Source organism: Octopus bimaculoides, chromosome 4 (genome assembly GCF_001194135.2).
Source record: "Octopus bimaculoides isolate UCB-OBI-ISO-001 chromosome 4, ASM119413v2, whole genome shotgun sequence".
Taxonomy (NCBI): domain Eukaryota; kingdom Metazoa; phylum Mollusca; class Cephalopoda; order Octopoda; family Octopodidae; genus Octopus; species Octopus bimaculoides.
The window spans coordinates 11,666,670-11,674,883 of NC_068984.1; the positions used below are offsets into that span (position 1 = coordinate 11,666,670).

Sequence of the window (8,214 nt, forward strand, 5' to 3'; positions counted from 1 at the left end):
AAGAATATTCCCCTTCATCAGTTGTCCCTGTCCATCTACTCCGCGTTTCGCAAATTTTAAAATTCTCCTTAAACTTTAAAATTTCCATAGGTGCAGCCAAACAGAAAAAGCCAAAAGATCCCATAGAAAATCTTAAATGTTCATGTTTAGAGGGGAAATTTGACCTTTGTTATTTGACAATGTGATAACAAATTTCTTAACATTCCGTCTATTTATGAGGCAAGTATACATCCACCGTCACATTTAATAAATCATTCTCTTTTTAAGACAGCAGGATGTGATTTGAGGGAGATTTGTTTGTTATTTCTAGAAGGTGGAGCGAATACAAAAAAGATTCTTCGCTAACTCGTTCTGTCGTGATATATTAACATCTGGTAATTCGATAACAAAACGATGAAATTTCACTACAACTTTTCTTTTTCGTGGGTTCGATAAATAAGCAGCAACGCTATTAGTATATTCAGAGTGTGTGGGACGGTTTGCTTTGCATATACCCTATACAAATCAGATGTTTTATGTAAACTACATATTTGCAGTTCGTTGCGGCCCAAAGTAACTATCTTTTGATTTCGGCTTCAAATATCGTTTTGTGCGGCAACTTCCTGCGCATGCGTTTAAGACGGAGTCAGTGTGCAAGAAGGCGAAGCTTTCAAGAATTTTTTCACAATGAACGAAATAATATATTTATGAATGTATAAACAACTAAGATTTTCAGTAGCCTTGCTTTCCTTTTCTGTCACTAACTGATTCTATAAATTCTATTGTCACTTTGCATTAAATATACACATTCAAAAAAAGTTTTGTCTTGAACATTTCCTAAAAATAATGAAGAATAAGATTAAATTAAAAATCCTCCAACTTTCAGAAAACCCCCCAAAACAAATTGCATTTCTTTTACTATAGCTATATTATGAAACGGGAAGAGGAGCAAAAATGTAAAAGAATTAAATTTTTTGAACAAAAATTCTTTCAAAGAAAGAAACAAACATCCAGTTCCTTGTCCTTTTTCATGAGGAAGTGATGGTTATTCCGAAAGTTCGCTCATCAAAGATTACAATTGTCTCGTGAGTAAAAATTTATCAAAATAAAAGAGTGGAGTGCAAGGGTGGGGATTTTACAAATATAAGGAAAACTATTCAAAGAAATTTATAAATGAAACTACATCGAAAAAGAATCAGATTAAGATCCTGTTATATTTAATTATGTGGTTGCACAAATAAATTGTGAAAATAAGCATTTAAAAAAAGAGGCGATGCCGACTCACTTCAGATTCTTGCAACACTTTTAACTTCATGCAAAATTGACTATGCTATGTGTTGTTGACACAGCTTGTGTCAAACTGAACATAGCCTTGCCCACTGAGAGATATTGACTGTTACAGCGAAAATGAGAACGGCAATCAGCATCAGACACTATCACCTAGCTACAGAGAACGTGTTACGTTGTTGTTCATTTAGGTAGACATTTTTACACAATGGGGTTACTGTCTGTTCTTAATCTATTTCACATTTTCTCAACTATTTATAAACACAGTCTACCGTCACCCAAATTGGTGTTCACGTTAACTGTATAATGCGTAGCATGCCTGTTTGTTCTTTACGCATAGTAACATCACTGGTATTATACATTGGATCAAATCATTCAACTGTCTCCACTTCTTTATAAAGGAAACATACATTTATCTCAAGCCAACGAGACAACATCGACGTAGTCGCTCAATCTGTTAGAAATAGCAATCAAATCTCCTTCCAAATCATTGCCTTTGAGAAAAAAGTGTTATATTAAATGTAATTCTAGAAAAAGATGGGTGGAATGATGAGAATATTGCTTTTAATCATAGGCCTTTTCGATCAAAATTGACATGGCTTTACATAACTATTTCTAATTGCAGCATAAGGATAGCTGTTTTAAGAGGAGTGGGTTTGTCATTACCATCAACTCCATTAGCTGGTACTTCATTTAATCGATTCCGTGCGAATAAAAGACCAACTTGACCTCGGCTGCATCTGAAATAACATAAAGAGCAGGAAACAATAAACACTCATTGAGTGTATTAAGTATCATTTCTGTGATGAGGTGGTTGATAATTTCTTCCCGTATTGAGTTCAAGACAAAGGGTTGTCACAAGTGTTTTCTTATTGTAACTTTAAAGAAAAAAATTATTTCTAAACGTTGTGGCAAGTTCTATTAATTCAACTTCGTGTTTACTTCAAAAATTTAGTTATTTGTAGGTTTGAATGAGGCGGGCATTCAATTACAAATGATAACGAAGCTGCTAACATCTAGCCTTCGGCTGCCTTGGACCCTTCTGTCCACCATCCTCATTGGTTCTTATTTGCGCGGCAATTGTCCCCATGTTCTGCTTGTTAAGGGTGCACTACGCCCAATCGTGGCCTTCAGATAAGGTCACGTGAGAGAGAGTTTTTCTGGGTTTCCGGTGAGCCCTATTTCAGCTATAAATAAGCCCGATCCAACGACGCCAGTCGTCTTCGATTTCAGATCTCTCACAGGTCTGGTCGCTGACCACACTTACAGAACACAGCTACAGCCAGTTCCAGCGTCGACATCTTCACCAACAATGTCGTGCGCCAGCAACCCCACCACCAGGGACACACCAATATCAACAAACAAGGTTTTATCTCAACGCTGTATGAGTGGAGTATTTCCACCACGAACAGCAGTCAGAACTAACCAGCTAGAATATACTATACCTGGTAACAGGTCGTAGCATCGACGCTCAACACACATAGTGTGATACCACAGCTCTGCTCCTTGGCCACAACTTCCAGCATATGAACATTCTATCTCCTTGTGTAACTTTTACACGAACTGATTTTCTCTATCTCAGTGTTTAAGACTTTTTACAGACACTCTTTCTATGTTCTGTGTTCCTCTCATTCACACGCACACTTGTACACTCACATATTGTACACACACTATTGCTTATACGACTGTCCGTTACTTCACATTGTTGTATACACTCTCTTGTACACGAAGGCCTGACTTATCTACTGTGTTAATTTTATATGTCGCATGCACGCACACACAGACACAAACAGTTTCACTATGTTAATAAACTTACTCTAATTTTATATCTATCGGTTGTCTGTTCTAATCTGTTCTCTTACTGGCACTATGGCTCGTATCTCTTACGACGAGCCTTCTACGTCATATATCTTGTTTTTGTGTTCAACCGTGCCTTTACCGTCTACGTCGCCATCTCCTTTGGTTCGCTCGGTCGAAGTATTACAAATTCATATAAAACAAAGTTTGCGTTGAAGACTTAGTGCTATAAATACGTTCTTGAAATAAATTTCTTTTGGGTCAGATATTTAATATTTCATATAAGGAGAAAAAATGTAGGTGGTATGAAAGAAAGGGAAACAATATAGGTTGTCAATGTAACTTGGCGGAATAGAGATACGGTAAATCGATATCTCGTTCGGCTAAAACTTGTTTCGTATTAAGATTAGTTGAACAAAAGTAAACAATGATAGAGAGAGAGAGATATTTCAGTTCCGTTTATACAGCCAGTGCATGCTTCAGTGGTACTACTCGCTCATTCGACCAATAAAGTGGCGAAAAAAGATGAACGACCACTTAGCTGCATAAGAGTTGCCATAGATGCAACGTTTTTCGATGTCTAATTTAAACAGATTTAGAAAGCCTCCACTAATAGCATGTTCTATCAGTTACGTTCTATGTATTAACCACTATACAATGATTTTACTTAATAATATATAAATTTGTGGAATCATATTCACGTGTGTTTAGTCTGGCTGTAAAATTAGGCCCCCACAATGCTATTTTTAAGTAACTTGGGATGAGCGTTGAAGACCCAGTTTCATTGTTATTTAATAACTCACCATGACTCATTTACCACTTCTTTTCATAATGCCTAGCGCTAGCTACAAAAGGATACTTATTAAAATCTAAACAAATCTGTGCCAGGCACAGTTCATATACATTTTGTTTCAGATCTGTCGGCTCTGGATTTACCGTTGTGTAATAGTAATGCAGGATTTACCATTGTGTAAATGATGCAGGTAAGCAAGGGCTCCCCCCCGCCTCAAGGGTTCCCAAAATGAATCTAAACAAGACATGCGCGCACACCACACACAAGTATGCACATAAAATTTGAATATTTATAATAATAAAATAGGAGGGTGCGTCGCCTAGTGGTTAGGGTTAGTGGTGTAGCTAATAACAGTGGAAGGAGAGCGATAGAAGCCCCATACGTGCACATTTTTCAAATTTGGCACCTTTTCAACAATTTTTAATAAACACGTTAGTTACCTAAATCAGTAGTTGTAAGTTTCATATATAATGACATTGTTACCGAAACATCAAATTAATGAATGTTGAATACAATTACGTATATGATAACTAATGGTTAGGGTATTCAGCGTGAGGTCGTGAGTTCGATTTATCTCACGTTGCTCCGGTCCACTCAAAATGGCCAGCCTTGTCATACTGTGTGTCACACTGAATTTCCTTGTGAACTACGCTGAGTACGCGTGTCTATGGAATGCTCAGCCACTTACACGTTAATTTCACGAGCAGGCTGTTCTGTTGATCGGATTAGCTGGAACTCTCAACATCGTAACTGACGGAATATCAGTTATAAGAGAAATGAGTTAAAAATTATTTGGTATGCGTCACAACGCCTTTTGTGCGTGTGTCCGTGTCCGCTCCCAATAACTTTAGAACCTGGCTACGCCTCTGGTAAGGATGATGCTCTCACGGTCATGCGATCATTGATTTGATTCCTAGACCGGGCGGTGCTGAATAAAAACACTTCATCGTAGCGATCATTTCGACATCTGACCTGTGGTACATCATGCACCTGTGAAGGCAATGATGATTCCATGGAAGGAATGAGCTAATGTGCGGCACAAGCACTTAATCCCGGCAAATAAAGTATCTGTGAAGGTTGTTCAGCAGGAAATTGCTCAACCGTCTTTTCCGGACAATTTCCGAAAGTGTTAACCAACAACCAATGGCAAGCAAAATAATTCCTTTAAAGCGGATTGAATATATACAGTAAATGATCGAATTATCGACCACCCACCTGATGAAAAGTAAAATGGAGGAAAAGCAATATTTATCTAAATGAGATTTGATCGCAGCAACGTGAAACTTCTTGACTATTTTCTACGCTAAACATACTCATCAGTCTGAACAGATATAATAATAGTAATACACATTCCTCAACACTTAGCTGCCATCTGTTTTGGTTAGAAAAATGGTATTTTCAGAGATACTGTCAATCTGCGCATCGAGATTACCCCAGAAAATTAATCGCTTCTTCGTTCTGTTTTTTTTTGTTCAAATGTTTCAACAGGCATGAAACAACTAACGCCAATTGCCAATTGGTTCAGGTAGAGGGTGGAGGTATGTGGTTTAGTAGGTTAAGGTGTTTTCGATTCCTGGACCGGGCGATGCGTTGTGTTCTTGGGCAAAACACTTCATTCCACGTTGTTTAACCACTCAGCTGACAAAAATGAGTATTCCTGCGACGGACCGACGTCCCCTCTAGAGGGGAATATATGCACTGCAGAAACCGGAAAAGCGGCCATATAAATCTATATCACTCAAGAAGAAGCTTTGTTATCTGGGGGGCGGGGTCAAGGCTAGCGTCAATAAAATAAGCAACAGTCAAGTATGTGGTAGATTAAATCGACTGTTCTTAAAAGCGAACGTTTTTGGTTTTGTGATAGCGATAGAACAAATAAATGTTTTTTACTTACACATGTTAAAAAGAAGGAAAGAAAGAAAGAAAGAGTTAGCTACACCGCTACACCTTGAAAATATTCAAGATTAATGAATAGTTTCTGAGAATTATCTAGCATTCACAGACATTTGGAATTGTCATTTTCTGGAATGTTTCTAATTCTATCGTGGTACGTATACTGAATCTATACGAAAGTAGTTGTTTAACATTCCATTTGTTCTAGTTGCAAATGAAATGATACACGCATTTTATGAAAACTGTCACAATATTTTCTTCAAGAGCTACACTCGTAATTTCTTAGTCTCTCAACACATCAACGTCACTTGGTACTGATAAGTCAGTTAACAAAATACGGTCAGTTTTTTCTTTTATCAGGTTTAATGATATCAAATTCATTGAGTGGTGATGGTAGTGGTTGGTGGTTCGAATGTATGCTTAAGTTCCACTGGATATTTGAATTTCCATTTATTTTCTGGTAAGTGTTTTGTTTCATATTTGTACACTGCCATAATTATAGACAAACCTAACCCAACTACGATGAAATAGTAGTAACGACTGAACGAAAGACAAAACTCTCTTACAGAATATAGTCACGTCTCTTTACGTTCCCAGTTGAAATCTCATCAAAGTTAAATTTGCTTTCATCCACCCAAGACCGTATCCGATTCAATTGATTTTAAACTTCCCCTATGCATAACTAAGAGAATGTTGTGGTTGGTAGTTTGTGTACTTGATGTTGGTGGAAAACGAAAATATTTTTCTAGGGTTGCGTGTAAAAATTATCAACATCACTCATGAACTTTTAACAGAATCTTTATTTACTGCTTATAATGTTTTCTGTGTTGGTCTTTGGATGAAAAATAACAACGACAATTTCACACCAAGAGAGACACATACTGCGATCTAGGGCAATCTCACTCATATATATATATAGCAATCTGTGACTGGCCCATTATAACTGGAAAATAATCAGACTATATTCATGACGACAAAATCTGTCTTATAAACTCTCATGAGAATGGAAACGTCAAGCGCCTGCCTCAATATTCTGGAGTTACTGCCAAAATACCATCTTTATATAGGATTCAATGAGTAAGTTTTAGAAAGTCGAATCACGCGATGACTTGATGCTCGTTAGTCAGTTAATCGACCGAGCACGTGAAATGACCATGGCTTAGCCGTGATGCTTACTCTACAATTCGATTTCGAATGTGCTACAATATTATTATTATTATTATTATTATTATTATTATTGAGTGAGAGAGCAGCGCATGCCATCAAAGTAACACTGGAGTATGAATATACGAAGCCCAATATACCCACCATGACTACCCGTCTGATAAGGGTACACCAGGCACATACATCACAACCATATGAGTGTGATATGGTGATCTTATATCAAGATAAACAGTACATGACCTTGCAGGTGGGGCCCATTTAGAATTTTCTTCAGTTGAGTTGCCCATCCCGCTCAAAGGGTCCCTGAATAAGGTTTGTTTAAGAATAATGAACAAAACACCTATGTTTCCAGAGGTGAATTATTCAAACCCCAAAGACATTATTATTATTATTATTATTATTATTATTATTATTATTATTATCATCATTGCCTTTTACACAGCTTCTAACACTGGAGATGTACTACGGGGCCAGCTGTTCACTACCAGTGAATTAAGGTAACACCCCTTAATTTTCGAGCATCTTCCGGAGTATTCGAGCGGTTCCAAGCAGTGCTGATTTCTGCAAGTGCTCCACCCTTATTCGTTCCATGTTCCCAGGGCTCCGACAAATATTGATACTACTACCATCTTTTTCATCGACCACAACTGCTTAACTTCCCAAGCTAACTTGTCATTCCTATCGACTTTTCTTTTTTCCTTATCGCACACCTTGTTGTCAGCTGGGCATGTTATATCTATGATCCTGCATCATTTGCTTTCTTTTTCAATTAACGCTATGTCTGGTGTCTGGTTTTCTATTCTCTATCTTATGGTCACACTGAATCATAAAATCCCACAGGATCTTTGCATTATCATTTTCGATGATGCCTTCGGGTTTATATTCATACCACTTTTTTGCTGTCAAGTCCATACTTGTTACAAGGTGTCCAATGGACAATCCTTGCTTTATTGTCATGGCGTCTCTTATATTCTTTCTGAGCTAGTGGCGTACATTGACTGGTAATCTTAATATATAAATCTGAAGTTGTGTGTTTGTGTGAAGCTTTTTTGAATGTTTATAGAAATCCACATTTTCCACTTTTTCGTAAAATTTTTTACATCAATGGAATTTTCTCGATCTGAACTTTCCAGTGCAGTAATTAGATTTTAAAAATTCCGTTTACTTTGTGTGATTTAAGGGAGATTTGGCTGTTGTTTCTAGCAACTTTTATATTTCATCTCTTCTACCTGGAACGCCATTCTTACACACGCGCTCAACATAAAAATATAGAGAGTAAGAGTTAAAGAGGGAGAGGGAGA

General features: G+C 37.2%; 1 long non-coding RNA gene across 1 annotated transcript in view; it reads left to right on the plus strand.

The window, feature by feature from the left end:
• The window catches only part of LOC128247553 (uncharacterized), a 23,692-nt gene extending 21,807 nt beyond the window's left edge, over window positions 1–1,885 (plus strand). The window contains exon 3 of the long non-coding RNA XR_008263866.1: window positions 91–1,885. This is a non-coding gene — a long non-coding RNA (uncharacterized LOC128247553). The remainder of the gene's footprint in view (window positions 1–90) is intronic.
• Window positions 1,886–8,214: the final 6,329 nt, after the last annotated feature.